Source organism: Astatotilapia calliptera, chromosome 8 (assembly GCF_964374335.1).
Source record: "Astatotilapia calliptera chromosome 8, fAstCal68.1, whole genome shotgun sequence".
Taxonomy (NCBI): domain Eukaryota; kingdom Metazoa; phylum Chordata; class Actinopteri; order Cichliformes; family Cichlidae; genus Astatotilapia; species Astatotilapia calliptera.
In genome coordinates this window covers 12,984,066-13,001,894 of record NC_137429.1, presented here as the reverse complement: position 1 = coordinate 13,001,894, position 17,829 = coordinate 12,984,066, and the positions used below count along the sequence as shown (strand labels likewise).

At 43.8% G+C, this 17,829-nt stretch overlaps 7 non-coding genes across 7 annotated transcripts; all 7 read left to right on the top strand.

Moving 5' to 3' along the window:
- The first annotated feature begins 1,033 nt into the window (after positions 1-1,033).
- trnal-cag (transfer RNA leucine (anticodon CAG)) lies at positions 1,034-1,116 on the top strand. Its single transcript has one exon. It is a non-coding gene; the product is annotated as a tRNA-Leu (tRNA).
- A 1,057-nt stretch (positions 1,117-2,173) lies between these two features.
- Positions 2,174-2,256, top strand: trnal-cag (transfer RNA leucine (anticodon CAG)). The gene has a single exon. It is a non-coding gene; the product is annotated as a tRNA-Leu (tRNA).
- Positions 2,257-3,312: 1,056 nt separating this feature from the next.
- Positions 3,313-3,395, top strand: trnal-cag (transfer RNA leucine (anticodon CAG)). The gene has a single exon. It is a non-coding gene; the product is annotated as a tRNA-Leu (tRNA).
- Positions 3,396-4,458: 1,063 nt separating this feature from the next.
- Positions 4,459-4,541, top strand: trnal-cag (transfer RNA leucine (anticodon CAG)). Its single transcript has one exon. It is a non-coding gene; the product is annotated as a tRNA-Leu (tRNA).
- Positions 4,542-5,604: 1,063 nt separating this feature from the next.
- trnal-cag (transfer RNA leucine (anticodon CAG)) lies at positions 5,605-5,687 on the top strand. Its single transcript has one exon. It is a non-coding gene; the product is annotated as a tRNA-Leu (tRNA).
- A 1,064-nt stretch (positions 5,688-6,751) lies between these two features.
- trnal-cag (transfer RNA leucine (anticodon CAG)) lies at positions 6,752-6,834 on the top strand. The gene has a single exon. It is a non-coding gene; the product is annotated as a tRNA-Leu (tRNA).
- Positions 6,835-7,898: 1,064 nt separating this feature from the next.
- trnal-cag (transfer RNA leucine (anticodon CAG)) lies at positions 7,899-7,981 on the top strand. Its single transcript has one exon. It is a non-coding gene; the product is annotated as a tRNA-Leu (tRNA).
- Positions 7,982-17,829: the final 9,848 nt, after the last annotated feature.

Sequence of the window (17,829 nt, the reverse complement as noted above, 5' to 3'; positions counted from 1 at the left end):
TGACATGTGATGTCTTCTGTCAATAAAGGAGTTGCCATCAAATGGCAACTGCTTTGATAAGTTATGAACTTGAAATCTGATTTAGTTAGTGTCAGGGTGCTGTAGTGCAGGTCACCTACCAGGTTGGTGATGGGGATGCTTTAATCTACATGCCAAATATCCTTGTGCAAGATACTGACCCCAAGTACCTCTCTCATGCGTCTACCAGAGTCCGAATGTTTTGCAAAATCAATTGTTCCACACAGCCAAATTCACTGCAGATACAGACTGCTCCGTTACATCTATGTCCACTGTGAATGACCATCTTTGAACAGAGGTGGTGACATAGGGCACCAACTGTCTGACATCTATAATCCAGTGTTGAGATACCTTCCCAGAAGCCTTAACGCCCACTCACATCCTGGGCCATTTGACCTCAGGAAATCACATGATAGGTTGGGGCTAGGTTTCACAATGAGCTCACCCGAATCCTTGGTTGCTTGTGACCTACACCCGTTTTCACACTTTGGCTCGTGTCATTAGGGAGAGGATCATTAGAGGGTCCATAGTCCCTCTTGGGCAGACACTCCCACAGGCCTTAAATCTGGGACACTCCACCATTTGACCCTAGAACTGAAGAAATTTCTCGGATGAGAGGTGAAACGTCTTCAAGCAACTTAAAGAAGTTTAAAGAAGTTTCAAAGCTCCTTAGACTACAATGACCTGGATGACAGAACCTTCACAGACATCCATTACAAGTTCCTTCACCAACTGGATCTCAGCCTGCAAAAATACATAGCTCTAAACCTCAAATCTCACAAATGTGCTTTAGATGTGAAGTAGAAGTCAGTTCCTTTCTGTACTGCAACTTGGTCACGTTCATTTATCAGATAGTTGAAGAAAAGTCTCACCACTCATCAAAGTGACTTCTTGAATCTCAGCTGAATATGTGTTGGTAAAGAAGAGGTGTAATAGTCTGCCAATCTGATCAGTTGTAAAGGTGTCTTGATCTGCTAGCCTGTCATGTGGATTCTGTATCAACAAGTGCAAATGTGTCAGGATGGCCGAGCGGTCTAAGGCGCTGCGTTCAGGTCGCAGTCTCTCCTGGAGGCGTGGGTTCAAATCCCACTCCTGACATTCCTTGCTCATTAACCGTAAGACTGACATGTGATGTCTTCTGTCAATAAAGGAGTTGCCATCAAATGGCAACTGCTTTGATAAGTTATGAACTTGAAATCTGATTTAGTTAGTGTCAGGGTGCTGTAGTGCAGGTCACCTACCAGGTTGGTGATGGGGATGCTTTAATCTACATGCCAAATATCCTTGTGCAAGATACTGACCCCAAGTACCTCTCTCATGCGTCTACCAGAGTCCGAATGTTTTGCAAAATCAATTGTTCCACACAGCCAAATTCACTGCAGATACAGACTGCTCCGTTACATCTATGTCCACTGTGAATGACCATCTTTGAACAGAGGTGGTGACATAGGGCACCAACTGTCTGACATCTATAATCCAGTGTTGAGATACCTTCCCAGAAGCCTTAACGCCCACTCACATCCTGGGCCATTTGACCTCAGGAAATCACATGATAGGTTGGGGCTAGGTTTCACAATGAGCTCACCCGAATCCTTGGTTGCTTGTGACCTACACCCGTTTTCACACTTTGGCTCGTGTCATTAGGGAGAGGATCATTAGAGGGTCCATAGTCCCTCTTGGGCAGACACTCCCACAGGCCTTAAATCTGGGACACTCCACCATTTGACCCTAGAACTGAAGAAATTTCTCGGATGAGAGGTGAAACGTCTTCAAGCAACTTAAAGAAGTTTAAAGAAGTTTCAAAGCTCCTTAGACTACAATGACCTGGATGACAGAACCTTCACAGACATCCATTACAAGTTCCTTCACCAACTGGATCTCAGCCTGCAAAAATACATAGCTCTAAACCTCAAATCTCACAAATGTGCTTTAGATGTGAAGTAGAAGTCAGTTCCTTTCTGTACTGCAACTTGGTCACGTTCATTTATCAGATAGTTGAAGAAAAGTCTCACCACTCATCAAAGTGACTTCTTGAATCTCAGCTGAATATGTGTTGGTAAAGAAGAGGTGTAATAGTCTGCCAATCTGATCAGTTGTAAAGGTGTCTTGATCTGCTAGCCTGTCATGTGGATTCTGTATCAACAAGTGCAAATGTGTCAGGATGGCCGAGCGGTCTAAGGCGCTGCGTTCAGGTCGCAGTCTCTCCTGGAGGCGTGGGTTCAAATCCCACTCCTGACATTCCTTGCTCATTAACCGTAAGACTGACATGTGATGTCTTCTGTCAATAAAGGAGTTGCCATCAAATGGCAACTGCTTTGATAAGTTATGAACTTGAAATCTGATTTAGTTAGTGTCAGGGTGCTGTAGTGCAGGTCACCTACCAGGTTGGTGATGGGATGCTTTAATCTACATGCCAAATATCCTTGTGCAAGATACTGACCTCAAGTACCTCTCTCATGCATCTACCGGAGTCCGAATGTTTTGCAAAATCAATTGTTCCACACAGCCAAATTCACTGCAGATACAGACTGCTCCGTTACATCTATGTCCACTGTGAATGACCATCTTTGAACAGAGGTGGTGGCATAGGGCACCAACTGTCTGACATCTATAATCCAGTGTTGAGATACCTTCCCAGAAGCCGTAACGCCCACTCACATCTTGGGCCATTTGACCTCAGGAAATCACATGATAGGTTGGGGCTAGGTTTCACAATGAGCTCACCCGAATCCTTGGTTGCTTGTGACCTACACCCGTTTTCACACTTTGGCTCGTGTCATTAGGGAGAGGATCATTAGAGGGTCCATAGTCTCTCTTGGGCAGACACTCCCACAGGCCTTAAATCTGAGACACTCCACCATTTGACCCTAGAACTGAAGAAATTTCTCGGATGAGAGGTGAAACGTCTTCAAGCAACTTAAAGAAGTTTAAAGAAGTTTCCAAGCTCCTTAGACTACAATGACCTGGATGACAGAACCTTCACAGACATCCATTACAAGTTCCTTCACCAACTGGATCTCAGCCTGCAAAAATACATAGCTCTAAACCTCAAATCTCACAAATGTGCTTTAGATGTGAAGTAGAAGTCAGTTCCTTTCTGTACTGCAACTTGGTCACGTTCATTTATCAGATAGTTGAAGAAAAGTCTCACCACTCATCAAAGTGACTTCTTGAATCTCAGCTGAATATGTGTTGGTAAAGAAGAGGTGTAATAGTCTGCCAATCTGATCAGTTGTAAAGGTGTCTTGATCTGCTAGCCTGTCATGTGGATTCTGTATCAACAAGTGCAAATGTGTCAGGATGGCCGAGCGGTCTAAGGCGCTGCGTTCAGGTCGCAGTCTCTCCTGGAGGCGTGGGTTCAAATCCCACTCCTGACATTCCTTGCTCATTAACCGTAAGACTGACATGATATGTCATGTCTTCTGTCAATAAAGGAGTTGCCACCAAATGGCAACTGCTTTGATAAGTTATGAACTTGAAATCTGATTTAGTTAGTGTCAGGGTTTCTGTAGTGCAGGTCACCTACCAGGTTGGTGATGGGGATGCTTTAATCTACATGCCAAATATCCTTGTGCAAGATACTGACCTCAAGTACCTCTCTCATGCGTCTACCGGAGTCCGAATGTTTTGCAAAATCAATTGTTCCACACAGCCAAATTCACTGCAGATACAGACTGCTCCGTTACATCTATGTCCACTGTGAATGACCATCTTTGAACAGAGGTGGTGGCATAGGGCACCAACTGTCTGACATCTATAATCCAGTGTTGAGATACCTTCCCAGAAGCCGTAACGCCCACTCACATCTTGGGCCATTTGACCTCAGGAAATCACATGATAGGTTGGGGCTAGGTTTCACAATGAGCTCACCCGAATCCTTGGTTGCTTGTGACCTACACCCGTTTTCACACTTTGGCTCGTGTCATTAGGGAGAGGATCATTAGAGGGTCCATAGTCTCTCTTGGGCAGACACTCCCACAGGCCTTAAATCTGAGACACTCCACCATTTGACCCTAGAACTGAAGAAATTTCTCGGATGAGAGGTGAAACGTCTTCAAGCAACTTAAAGAAGTTTAAAGAAGTTTCCAAGCTCCTTAGACTACAATGACCTGGATGACAGAACCTTCACAGACATCCATTACAAGTTCCTTCACCAACTGGATCTCAGCCTGCAAAAATACATAGCTCTAAACCTCAAATCTCACAAATGTGCTTTAGATGTGAAGTAGAAGTCAGTTCCTTTCTGTACTGCAACTTGGTCACGTTCATTTATCAGATAGTTGAAGAAAAGTCTCACCACTCATCAAAGTGACTTCTTGAATCTCAGCTGAATATGTGTTGGTAAAGAAGAGGTGTAATAGTCTGCCAATCTGATCAGTTGTAAAGGTGTCTTGATCTGCTAGCCTGTCATGTGGATTCTGTATCAACAAGTGCAAATGTGTCAGGATGGCCGAGCGGTCTAAGGCGCTGCGTTCAGGTCGCAGTCTCTCCTGGAGGCGTGGGTTCAAATCCCACTCCTGACATTCCTTGCTCATTAACCGTAAGACTGACATGATATGTCATGTCTTCTGTCAATAAAGGAGTTGCCACCAAATGGCAACTGCTTTGATAAGTTATGAACTTGAAATCTGATTTAGTTAGTGTCAGGGTTTCTGTAGTGCAGGTCACCTACCAGGTTGGTGATGGGGATGCTTTAATCTACATGCCAAATATCCTTGTGCAAGATACTGACCTCAAGTACCTCTCTCATGCGTCTACCGGAGTCCGAATGTTTTGCAAAATCAATTGTTCCACACAGCCAAATTCACTGCAGATACAGACTGCTCCGTTACATCTATGTCCACTGTGAATGACCATCTTTGAACAGAGGTGGTGACATAGGGCACCAACTGTCTGACATCTATAATCCAGTGTTGAGATACCTTCCCAGAAGCCGTAACGCCCACTCACATCTTGGGCCATTTGACCTCAGGAAATCACATGATAGGTTGGGGCTAGGTTTCACAATGAGCTCACCCGAATCCTTGGTTGCTTGTGACCTACACCCGTTTTCACACTTTGGCTCGTGTCATTAGGGAGAGGATCATTAGAGGGTCCATAGTCCCTCTTGGGCAGACACTCCCACAGGCCTTAAATCTGGGACACTCCACCATTTGACCCTAGAACTGAAGAAATTTCTCGGATGAGAGGTGAAACGTCTTCAAGCAACTTAAAGAAGTTTAAAGAAGTTTCCAAGCTCCTTAGACTACAATGACCTGGATGACAGAACCTTCACAGACATCCATTACAAGTTCCTTCACCAACTGGATCTCAGCCTGCAAAAATACATAGCTCTAAACCTCAAATCTCACAAATGTGCTTTAGATGTGAAGTAGAAGTCAGTTCCTTTCTGTACTGCAACTTGGTCACGTTCATTTATCAGATAGTTGAAGAAAAGTCTCACCACTCATCAAAGTGACTTCTTGAATCTCAGCTGAATATGTGTTGGTAAAGAAGAGGTGTAATAGTCTGCCAATCTGATCAGTTGTAAAGGTGTCTTGATCTGCTAGCCTGTCATGTGGATTCTGTATCAACAAGTGCAAATGTGTCAGGATGGCCGAGCGGTCTAAGGCGCTGCGTTCAGGTCGCAGTCTCTCCTGGAGGCGTGGGTTCAAATCCCACTCCTGACATTCTTTGCTCATTAACCGTAAGATTGACATGATATGTCATGTCTTCTGTCAATAAAGGAGTTGCCACCAAATGGCAACTGCTTTGATAAGTTATGAACTTGAAATCTGATTTAGTTAGTGTCGGGGGTGCTGTAGTGCAGGTCACCTACCAGGTTGGTGATGGGATGCTTTAATCTACATGCCAAATATCCTTGTGCAAGATACTGACCTCAAGTACCTCTCTCTCATGCGTCTACCGTAGTCCGAATGTTTTGCAAAATCAATTGTTCCACACAGCCAAATTCACTGCAGATACAGACTGCTCCGTTACATCTATGTCCACTGTGAATGACCATCTTTGAACAGAGGTGGTGACATAGGGCACCAACTGTCTGACATCTATAATCCAGTGTTGAGATACCTTCCCAGAAGCCGTAACGCCCACTCACATCTTGGGCCATTTGACCTCAGGAAATCACATGATAGGTTGGGGCTAGGTTTCACAATGAGCTCACCCGAATCCTTGGTTGCTTGTGACCTACACCCGTTTTCACACTTTGGCTCGTGTCATTAGGGAGAGGATCATTAGAGGGTCCATAGTCCCTCTTGGGCAGACACTCCCACAGGCCTTAAATCTGAGACACTCCACCATTTGACCCTAGAACTGAAGAAATTTCTCGGATGAGAGGTGAAACGTCTTCAAGCAACTTAAAGAAGTTTAAAGAAGTTTCCAAGCTCCTTAGACTACAATGACCTGGATGACAGAACCTTCACAGACATCCATTACAAGTTCCTTCACCAACTGGATCTCAGCCTGCAAAAATACATAGCTCTAAACCTCAAATCTCACAAATGTGCTTTAGATGTGAAGTAGAAGTCAGTTCCTTTCTGTACTGCAACTTGGTCACGTTCATTTATCAGATAGTTGAAGAAAAGTCTCACCACTCATCAAAGTGACTTCTTGAATCTCAGCTGAATATGTGTTGGTAAAGAAGAGGTGTAATAGTCTGCCAATCTGATCAGTTGTAAAGGTGTCTTGATCTGCTAGCCTGTCATGTGGATTCTGTATCAACAAGTGCAAATGTGTCAGGATGGCCGAGCGGTCTAAGGCGCTGCGTTCAGGTCGCAGTCTCTCCTAGAGGCGTGGGTTCAAATCCCACTCCTGACATTCTTTGCTCATTAACCGTAAGATTGACATGATATGTCATGTCTTCTGTCAATAAAGGAGATTCCACCAAATGGCAACTGCTTTGATAAGTTATGAACTTGAAATCTGATTTAGTTAGTGTCGGGGGTGCTGTAGTGCAGGTCACCTACCAGGTTGGTGATGGGATGCTTTAATCTACATGCCAAATATCCTTGTGCAAGATACTGACCTCAAGTACCTCTCTCTCATGCGTCTACCGGAGTCCGAATGTTTTGCAAAATCAATTTTTCCACACAGCCAAATTCACTGCAGATACAGACTGCTCCGTTACATCTATGTCCACTGTGAATGACCATCTTTGAACAGAGGTGGTGGCATAGGGCACCAACTGTCTGACATCTATAATCCAGTGTTGAGATACCTTCCCAGAAGCCGTAACGCCCACTCACATCCTGGGCCATTTGACCTCAGGAAATCACATGATAGGTTGGGGCTAGGTTTCACAATGAGCTCACCCGAATCCTTGGTTGCTTGTGACCTACACCCGTTTTCACACTTTGGCTCGTGTCATTAGGGAGAGGATCATTAGAGGGTCCATAGTCCCTCTTGGGCAGACACTCCCACAGGCCTTAAATCTGAGACACTCCACCATTTGACCCTAGAACTGAAGAAATTTCTCGGATGAGAGGTGAAACGTCTTCAAGCAACTTAAAGAAGTTTAAAGAAGTTTCCAAGCTCCTTAGACTACAATGACCTGGATGACAGAACCTTCACAGACATCCATTACAAGTTCCTTCACCAACTGGATCTCAGCCTGCAAAAATACATAGCTCTAAACCTCAAATCTCACAAATGTGCTTTAGATGTGAAGTAGAAGTCAGTTCCTTTCTGTACTGCAACTTGGTCACGTTCATTTATCAGATAGTTGAAGAAAAGTCTCACCACTCATCAAAGTGACTTCTTGAATCTCAGCTGAATATGTGTTGGTAAAGAAGAGGTGTAATAGTCTGCCAATCTGATCAGTTGTAACGGTGTCTTGATCTGCTAGCCTGTCATGTGGATTCTGTATCAACAAGTGCAAATGTGTCAGGATGGCCGAGCGGTCTAAGGCGCTGCGTTCAGGTCGCAGTCTCTCCTGGAGGCGTGGGTTCAAATCCCACTCCTGACATTCCTTGCTCATTAAACATAAGACTGACATGTCCCTTCTTCCTTCAATAAAGGAGTTGCCACCAAATGGCAACTGCTTTGATACGTTATGAACTTGAAATCTGGTTTATTTAGTGTCGGGGGTGCTGTAGTGCAGGAAGTGGTGCTCCGGCGATGTCTGCAACGCCTTCCGGTCCGAGGCAGAGCAGTTCCCGTACCAGACTGTTATACAGTTGGTCAGGATGCTCGATAGAAGTTCACCAGGATGTCTGATGACAGGTGGTTCTTCCTCAGAGCCCTCAAGAAGAAGAGGCACTGGTGAGCCTTCTTGACCAGCTTGGAGCAGTTGGTCGTCCAGGTGAGATCCTCGGAGATGTGGACTCCCAGGAACTTGAAGCTGCTCACACGCTCCAAGCTGTCCCCTTAATGTGGATGTGGGTCAGCATTCCTGCTGTAGTCCACGATGAGCTCCTTGGTCTTCTCGGTGTTAAGCAGCAGGTTGTTTCTGTCGCATCACTCAGCCAGACGATCCACCTCCTCCCTGTAGGCGGCCTCATCGTTGTCACTGATGAGGCCAATCACCGTGGTGTCATCTGCAAACTTAATGATGGTGTTGGAACCGTCTGCAGTCGAGGGAGTAGAGGACTGACTTCTCCAGGTAAGTCAGAGCTCAGTGCAGGAGGTAGATGATGGCGTCCTCCACCCCAATGCCAGGCTGGTAAGCAAACTGCAGCGGATCCAATGAAGACCTCACCAGGGGGTGCAGATGGCTTAGAAGCAGCCTCTGGAGGGTCTTCATCAGATGTGATGTCAGGGCTACCTACCTGAAGCTGCTGAGGTCCTTGGGATGGGAGGTCTTTGGTACCAGTACCACACAGGAGGTCTTCCACAGCTGTGGAACTTTCCCCAGCGACAGGCTCAGGTTGAACAGATGATTGGAATGGTGTATTTTAGTGCATTGATTTATTTTAAACAAAGCAATGTACAACTACCGCTTCTCCCGACCTGCGTTATAGTCAGTGCAGGAGCAGCGGCTTCGCTCATGCGCAATTAATTTGCAGTTTGGACGCGTAGGTGTAAACATCTCCTGCTCTGACAGCAGCTGGGGGCAACTGCTGCGTTAGGACCACCGCCTGTGAGTGCTTTGGCACACTCACTGGTTACAGCACCATATAAATATATACAAAAAATACAAGCCACCGTTATTTATTTAGCTAATATCCTAATAGTCAATGTGCTTTAAGCTAACTCGGCTTCCCACAATCTAACATTTGTAAATAAAAACACCAAGAAGTTACCTTTAATACCTTCGACCAGTATAATTTCACTCCACGTTAACAGCATTGTTCTTTAGACAAGCGCTGCTGTTCAGTCAGGAGCTTTCTATGTGAGAGCAAGCCGTAAAACTTGAAAACAAAAAGTAAATAATAACAAAAGGAGAGTGTGTTGTTTGTTAATCGTCGCAGGCCCACTGGTGCCCGCCGGTGAGACAGCAGGGCCGTATCCGAAGGGCGGATGCACCCCGGGTTTTTTCCTGTCTGGGTCGCAATTCCTCGATAACAGCAGGTTAATATTAAGGTTAGCTTAATGGTTGATACTAACGTTCAGGGAGGTGGAGGTTCAAAACGTTTTGTGACCGAATGAATTTCAAAGAGTAAGTGTACTGTGACGTCACGGCACGTGTGCCTTGACATCACATTACAACGCGAGCTCATAAATACTCATCTTAGAACGCGAGCTCATAAATACCCCCAAGGTAAGGCACTCTACTTTACTGCACCTAGTGTTTTAACGCTGAATCGATAGTCGTCTGCAAATATGTGGCGCTCAGTGTTCAGTCATAAAAATTCTTCAGACAGAGATGGCTTTGAGGAGCTTGACAGATATTATTTAGAGCCTGATGGGTTCTTCTTACCGATATCTATTTCTAGAGATGAACAGTCTGAGGTTCCTAAAACCAGTGTTTCTGTAAACGCCTATGAAAATGAACAGGCAACCACCTCTGAAATAGATGAGGCTCCTAAAACCAGTATAAACAACTTTGAACATGAAGAGTCTCCCACCAGTGAGAATTACAGCACTGATTTATTCAATGGCGTCCTCCCCAAACCTTCAGATATGAACAAATCTGAAGAGAATGAACAAAACGCTGACCAAGGAAGTTTTCAAAGAGAGGAGAAAGAAACTTTTTTTTCCAGAGTTCAAACAAATCTTTCAGCTCTGTCTTCCATTATTACAGCTCCAGTTGAGTCGGTTGGGCGAGGAGTCATTTTTGTCACCAGGCACATTTTTAATATTGGTCGAGCTCCATTTACCTCACCCACTAGTGAAACGGAAAAGTCACCCACCTCTGAAACAACTGAGGTTCCTTCACCGAGTGTTTCTGTAAACAACTTTGAATACGAACAGTCACCCTCCAGTGAAACAACTAAGATTCCTACAACCAGTGTTAATATGAACAACGCTGAAGATGAAAAGTCTTCAGCCAGCGAGAGTTACAACACTGATTTATTAAATGCCATTCTTCCTGAACCTTCAGATAAAGGACCCGAAGATAATGAACAAACAGGCAGTCTTCAAACAAAGGAAGAAGAAACTATTTCTTCCAGACTTCAAACAAATGCTCCAAATCTCGATTCCTCTTGTAGAGTTCCAGATGTGCCTGTGGGCCTTAGAGAAGATTTCATCACCAGGCACCTCCTTAATATTGGTCGAAGACCATTTACCTCAAATATTCCAAATCTCTATTCTTCTTGTAGAGTTCCAGATGTGCCTGTGGGCCTTAGAGAAGCTTTTATCTCTAGGCACCTCCTTAATATTGGTCGAGCACCATTTACCTCAGTTACCACACCCACTAGTGAGACCTCTGAAACAGCTAACGTTCCTAAAACCACTGTGTCTATAAACAACTTTGGACATGAAGATTCTCCCACCAGTGAGAGTTACAGCATTGATTTATTCAATGTTGGTCTCCTTGCAGCTTCAGATAACAGATCTGAAGAGAATGAACCAAATATTGTCCAAGGAACTCTTCAAAGAGAGGACGGAGACTCTGCTGTTTCCAGACTTCACAGAAATCTTCCAGGTTTTAATTCCCTTATTACAGCTCCAGTTGTGCTTGCGGGCCAAGGAGTCATTTTTGTCACCAGGCACATCCTTAATATTTGTGGAGCACCATTTACCTCATTGTTCAATCATTTTTCAGCAATTATTCAACGTAGGTTTCCCCATGGAGCTAATTCAGGCCTGATTCCTACAATCAGAAGATGGTTAGATATAATTTCTTGGATGACTTCAGTAATTGGTGCACTTGCACTTTTAGTTTTACTTATAATAGTCATCATGTTAATTCACTAATTCTAACAAACAAACATGAAATTCAGTATCCTTAGCATAAAATTACATCACAATTATGCCCCCAGCCAGTCACAGCAGAAGGCTGCCCCTCCCTGAGTCTGGTTCTGCTGAAGGTTTCTTCCTCTTAAAAGGGAGTTTTTCCTTCCCACCGTCGCCTTAGTGCTTGCTCATAGGGGATCGTTTGATTGCTGGGGTTTTCTCTCTAATACTGTGGGGTTTTAACCTTACAGTACAAAGAGCTTTAAAGTGCCTGTTCTAACACAGCATTATTAAATAGACTTTAAATGGCTTCAACTGAAAAAACATTACTTAATAAAAAAAATTAATCAATAAATAATGGTGTGTGTTTGTTTCATTTTCTATACCAGGGTAACTGCTAAAACTTAGTGGGTTATAATTTATGTAGCTTTTAACAGATTATTGTTGTTTCAAATGTGACTGTGCTGAGTGGCCGTGGCACTGTGCGCACTTAAGTAATATTGGTGATTGGAAGCCAGTGTTTTAGTCTTCTCCTTTTTTTCCTGATTAGTTTATTTTATACTTTATTTTTAAGTCTTGGATCTATTTTTATGGGTCGCTCTGGTTTTAAAAACAAATTTAAAGCTCTTACTGGTCATTAACACAAATGCAGCGTTTACCTGTACAGGGATTGACCACTAGAGGTCCTTTTACTCAAGGTTTACATTCATCAGCAACTTCCTTGACAAATGCTAAATGCTGATCAGATTAAATAGGATTATCAAGGGACAATACATTTTGTTCTTAATATCATATTATTTCATCTATCATGTCTTTTCTATGATTCATATTTTATTGATGAGACCATCGAAAGCGAGGTAGCAAATACTCAAAGATTAACTAGTCAGGACGTGATTTCTACATTTCTACAGTTTTTTTACAGGGTGGTCTTTGGCATGTTATCTTATTTTTGGTGAATAAAACAAAACCACCAGTGAAAATTGTTTTAGATTTAGTAAATTGTAAGTAAATTTTAACTCATGCAGTTGTAACCCCTTTAAACAATCGTTCGTGTCCTGCAGGAAATGGAATACCAAATGAACTGACTAAAGGGGGTGCCTGTAAAAATTCCTAAGGTTCTTCTGCCCACTGGTGCTGCTGCAGCTGATTTCTATCAACAAGAGGTGGGATCACCTGCAAAGAGACTGCAATTTTTGGTTTGGGGCCTTTACCCTCTGAAGAAGCCAAACAGTGGACTGAAACTGTTTGGGTCTCATTTTGATTTGTGGTCACTGTACCAAAAATGTGGTTCATCATAATTATGGAACATTTAAAGATGCAGTTATATTTCTTATTGACATCACCAGAAATTGTGTGTGACTTCTTATGGTGGTGTTCAATAAAGAAGTATAATTATTTTTAAGAATAACAAAAAGCCATTTACTATAGAGTAAAGGGTGAAAGCTGCTTCTATTTAGAACAGTTACAATATTTTGTTTGATTTGATTTCTTGCAATTGTCACGGGGTGAAACGGGACAAGTTATTTAGAGTTTTATTGTGCATGTTTTGCAATGTTTTATCTGTTTTAATATTTTAATATTGTATATTGGGTTTGTTTGTATGAGCTTTATTGCATGTTTTTATCTTATTTAAATTGAACACCTGTCCTGTAAAGACTCCGCCCCTACCTGATAGTAAACTGATCACACCTGCGAGAGATCCCAGGGAGGCCAATAAGAGGGCCTGGCAGACCATAGAGCAAAGGGGGAGAAAAAGCTTGAGAGAAGGCTTGAGAGGAAGCTGGAGAAAAAGCTTGAGAGAAGGCTTGAGAGGAGGAGAGACATGGCATGGTAACCGGTGTGGGCAACGGCCGCGGAGCGGCACAGAGGCCCGGCTATAGGCAGCTGGCCAAGGCGTGCGGCAAAGGAGAACGAGACCAGAGATCGCGGACGACCGCGCACTGGAGGGAGTGATCGGAGCTGAGCGGAGAGGTCTGTGCTGGTGTTGACGGGAGGTAGCTCCTCGCCGAGAGAGGCCCACGGCAGGGGATAGAGAGGCAGCGGGATGGCGCCTTATGTCCCCGGGACGGCGAGTCTATGGCTACGCGTGTGAAGCACAACACAGTGGTGGGCGGAGTTAGGAGCTCTGCCCATCTGGGGTAAGTCCCGATTCATCCCGTCTAAGACGAACCTCTAGTGGAATTTAAGAATGGTGACTGCCGCTGGCCCTCTCTCCTTTTTCTAGTTGGCATCAGAATGAAGAGGCCGACAGGACGGCGACAATCCTGTTGGTTTCTGCACCGTTTGGACTTTTATATCGTGGCGGATGCCACAGGACTTTTAATGTTGTGTTTTATTGATTTTTATTGTGTTACCCCTTGGCCAGGGTTGTTTTAATTGGTTTTACATTTTTAACTGTTTTGTATAATAAATTATATTTTAATTATACAGTTTTTTTTTAATCGTGTGCTTTCCCTTGGCGGCTCCACTGCTCTGTCCGTTTGGAGGAAGGTTTCCTTCCTTTAAAAAAAAAAAACACTGTGGAAATAGAATCACCTTTCCGCTCCGTTACATAATTGGCGTTGTCGACAGGATACGGAGCCAGAGCAGTTGGGTTAGTCAGGGGAAATGCAAATATATGATGTATGTGTATATTAGTGCCCCAATAATGTGTGTTTTAGGTCGTATGTCCCCTGAGCAAATGAGTATGGACAGTGTGCACAAGTATGAGTGTTGGCCACACCAAGAATGAAAGAAGAACGTCCAACCAAGGTTGTCATGGGAGGTCAGCTGCAGGCTTGCGGGAGGTGGGGTAATGATTTGCTGCTAGGCAGCAGTGCTTGGGATTAAGCACGAGACCCTGGAAGCATCCTCACGGTAGCAGCCGGGTGCAGTGTAGGACCTTATGGCTTCCGGGTAGCGATGCTACGAGGACGTGAGAGTGATTGCTCATTTGTGGCCTTGGACTGAATGGTGCACTTGCTTATATTTTTGCTTGGGGGTAGAAGACGGAACCGGACTCCAAGAAAGCTTCATGATTGGTAGCTGGGCCTTAGCAGGGACTGCTAATCTTTCAGCTTGGGGGGATGTCACGGGGTGAAACGGGACAAGTTATTTAGAGTTTTATTGTGCATGTTTTGCAATGTTTTATCTGTTTTAATATTTTAATATTGTATATTGGGTTTGTTTGTATGAGCTTTATTGCATGTTTTTATCTTATTTAAATTGAACACCTGTCCTGTAAAGACTCCGCCCCTACCTGATAGTAAACTGATCACACCTGCGAGAGATCCCAGGGAGGCCAATAAGAGGGCCTGGCAGACCATAGAGCAAAGGGGGAGAAAAAGCTTGAGAGAAGGCTTGAGAGGAAGCTGGAGAAAAAGCTTGAGAGAAGGCTTGAGAGGAGGAGAGACATGGCATGGTAACCGGTGTGGGCAACGGCCGCGGAGCGGCACAGAGGCCCGGCTATAGGCAGCTGGCCAAGGCGTGCGGCAAAGGAGAACGAGACCAGAGATCGCGGACGACCGCGCACTGGAGGGAGTGATCGGAGCTGAGCGGAGAGGTCTGTGCTGGTGTTGACGGGAGGTAGCTCCTCGCCGAGAGAGGCCCACGGCAGGGGATAGAGAGGCAGCGGGATGGCGCCTTATGTCCCCGGGACGGCGAGTCTATGGCTACGCGTGTGAAGCACAACACAGTGGTGGGCGGAGTTAGGAGCTCTGCCCATCTGGGGTAAGTCCCGATTCATCCCGTCTAAGACGAACCTCTAGTGGAATTTAAGAATGGTGACTGCCGCTGGCCCTCTCTCCTTTTTCTAGTTGGCATCAGAATGAAGAGGCCGACAGGACGGCGACAATCCTGTTGGTTTCTGCACCGTTTGGACTTTTATATCGTGGCGGATGCCACAGGACTTTTAATGTTGTGTTTTATTGATTTTTATTGTGTTACCCCTTGGCCAGGGTTGTTTTAATTGGTTTTACATTTTTAACTGTTTTGTATAATAAATTATATTTTAATTATACAGTTTTTTTTTTTAATCGTGTGCTTTCCCTTGGCGGCTCCACTGCTCTGTCCGTTTGGAGGAAGGTTTCCTTCCTTTAAAAAAAAAAAAAACACTGTGGAAATAGAATCACCTTTCCGCTCCGTTACACAATAAACAGAGACAATTTGCAATTCTCTAATTCTTTGTAACAGGTCCTTTGTAAAGAATTCAGCTTTTGTGTAAACACCCAAGTTCACCAGATATCTGGGAAACAATGCAACAATTTATTTTAATAATTCTATAATGAAGTGTTAAATTGCAGTTAGAAGCTACTGCTCCAAACCTCGTAATAAACATCAAACAGGATTAAAACCTCAGGACAACAAAGAAAACAAGATGACATAGAAGTGACCCCCATTCTATACGATGTGCCATAAAACTAAACACTGTGTTTGTATGTTTGTGTGCGTGCGAGCACGTGAGTGCCTGCGTACCTGTGTGTAAGTGCATGTGTATATATGTTTATGTACCTGTGTGTACGTGACTTCCTGTGGGTCATAAAAGTCCATCTCCCTTTCAAGCCAAAGTTATCCAGTTACAAACATTTAGGTCCCCACCCAGGTATCCCCTGGGGAATTTCCACTCAGCTTTAGCTTCTCTTTGTCCTGTTTTCACAGCTCAAGGTGGGGAGGGTCTCTTACAAGTTTACTCCTAAGTTTATGTCACGTTTAGGCCTATATTACATCCAGGGCAGTGTCAGTGTCTCTACTATACTTCTACATCCTATCTAGCACATTTCTAAAACCTAAAATAAGCTACAAATATCTTCAAGTTCCTCTTTCTCTGTAGGATAACCAAATCAATTAAACCAAGTGCTGTGGTGGTGATATGAAATTCAACCTTTGCAGCCTCTGTAGCTTTCTAGTAACACATTTGCCTTTTCCTTTTCAAACAATTTTACATGAGTTACACATTATGTCTCTTCAAAGAGAGTCAGAACAGCATGGAGACCCTTAACCTCGTGTACCTTACAATCAAATTCTTCTCTGCATTTAAAACCATGATCTGCAGTTAACAGCCACACTGCTCCACACATCCAACATCAGCATCCGACTAGAGACTTGCAACATGTGGAAAACTGGGCTTCTCCATAAGAGCTAGAAGGTTGAAAAAAATAAAAGAAGAAGAAAAATATATTAGTTACTTCAACTGTAAACTAAGAAATTTAACTAAAAACAAACTTTTGAACTTGCTGTAACATTTGCAAATGAGGCAGATGAAGGCATCCTTTACAGAATGTGTGTGCGGTCTTTGCAGTTTCAGATTTACGGTCAAAGTGATGTCTTGGAGGTAGGGCTGGGCGATATGGCTTAAAATTAGGGTTGCCAACTCCCTGAAAAATAAATAAGGGACACCTCGTGGCCAGGGCCGGGCGACCCAGTTGTCTTCACCCTTCCCAGTGTGGTAGCTCTTTTTTTGTGTGTGAAATTATTTTTTTAACCATTTGACTTGAAGTTGATTTAAGCAGATGCATATTCTTTGTGATATGAACACATGGGAAACAAATGATCATTTAGCCATTTATTTTTAGCTCAAAATGAAAACATTAACACAGTAAAACAGGTCTCTTTCTTAAACAGAAGCCTGTCATGCTTAACTTTTGAGAATATAAGTAAATCTTTCTTTAAAAGAACTCTGTCCTGCTTAACTTAAAATTATATAAATTAATAGAAAACAATAGAAAGAAAAATATTCTTGTAACAGTGCACATTTAGTGCATTTAGTACAATTGGCTTCAGTTGAGGTATTATTTCAGCTTTTCTAATGCTAATCAGCTGCTCCTGTTTGTAAACCCGCTTGTTCCCATGATTACGCATCTTAACTCACCATCATTATTCATCTATGTATTACTTTTATGTATTAGTGATCTATTTGTTGTAATCATCTATCCTTGCAGTTGTTTATTACACAAAATATGGTAAATGGCCTGTATTTATATAGCGCTTTACTAGTCCCTAGGGACCCCAAAGCGCTTTACATATCCAGTCATCCACCCATTCACACACACATTCACACATTCAAAATAAGTTATATTATCACACTTCTGGCCACATAGCGCTGATATTCACTGCACATGCCCATATTAACTTTTTCCAGCCAGGTGTTTTCCTTTTCCCATTCCTCCCTGTGCTTTTGCAGCCTATTTTTCTTTCTCTGAGCGAACAAACATTGCTGCTCTAATGCTGGGCTCACACTGTGCGATTTTTGGCCAATTTTGAGACGATTTCTGAGTCGTGCGACCGATTTGGTGATCAGACCGATTTTGGCCTTCATCGTGCGTCGTGTAGTATACGTGGGGTAACGAGAAGCGATTAACACCTCACGACCAGCTCCCGATCATCAATCGCTCGTGAGGGTGTCACCGCAGCCGCTCACACTGCGCACGCGCAAACACGTAAACGTCGGTGAAAAAGACGGAGCAGCACGGCTGTGCAGCGTGTGATCTGGACACAAGCCATGGAGGCACAACTTGTAGAACTTTGGAAAGCTCATCCGAGCCTTTTCGATGTGGCATC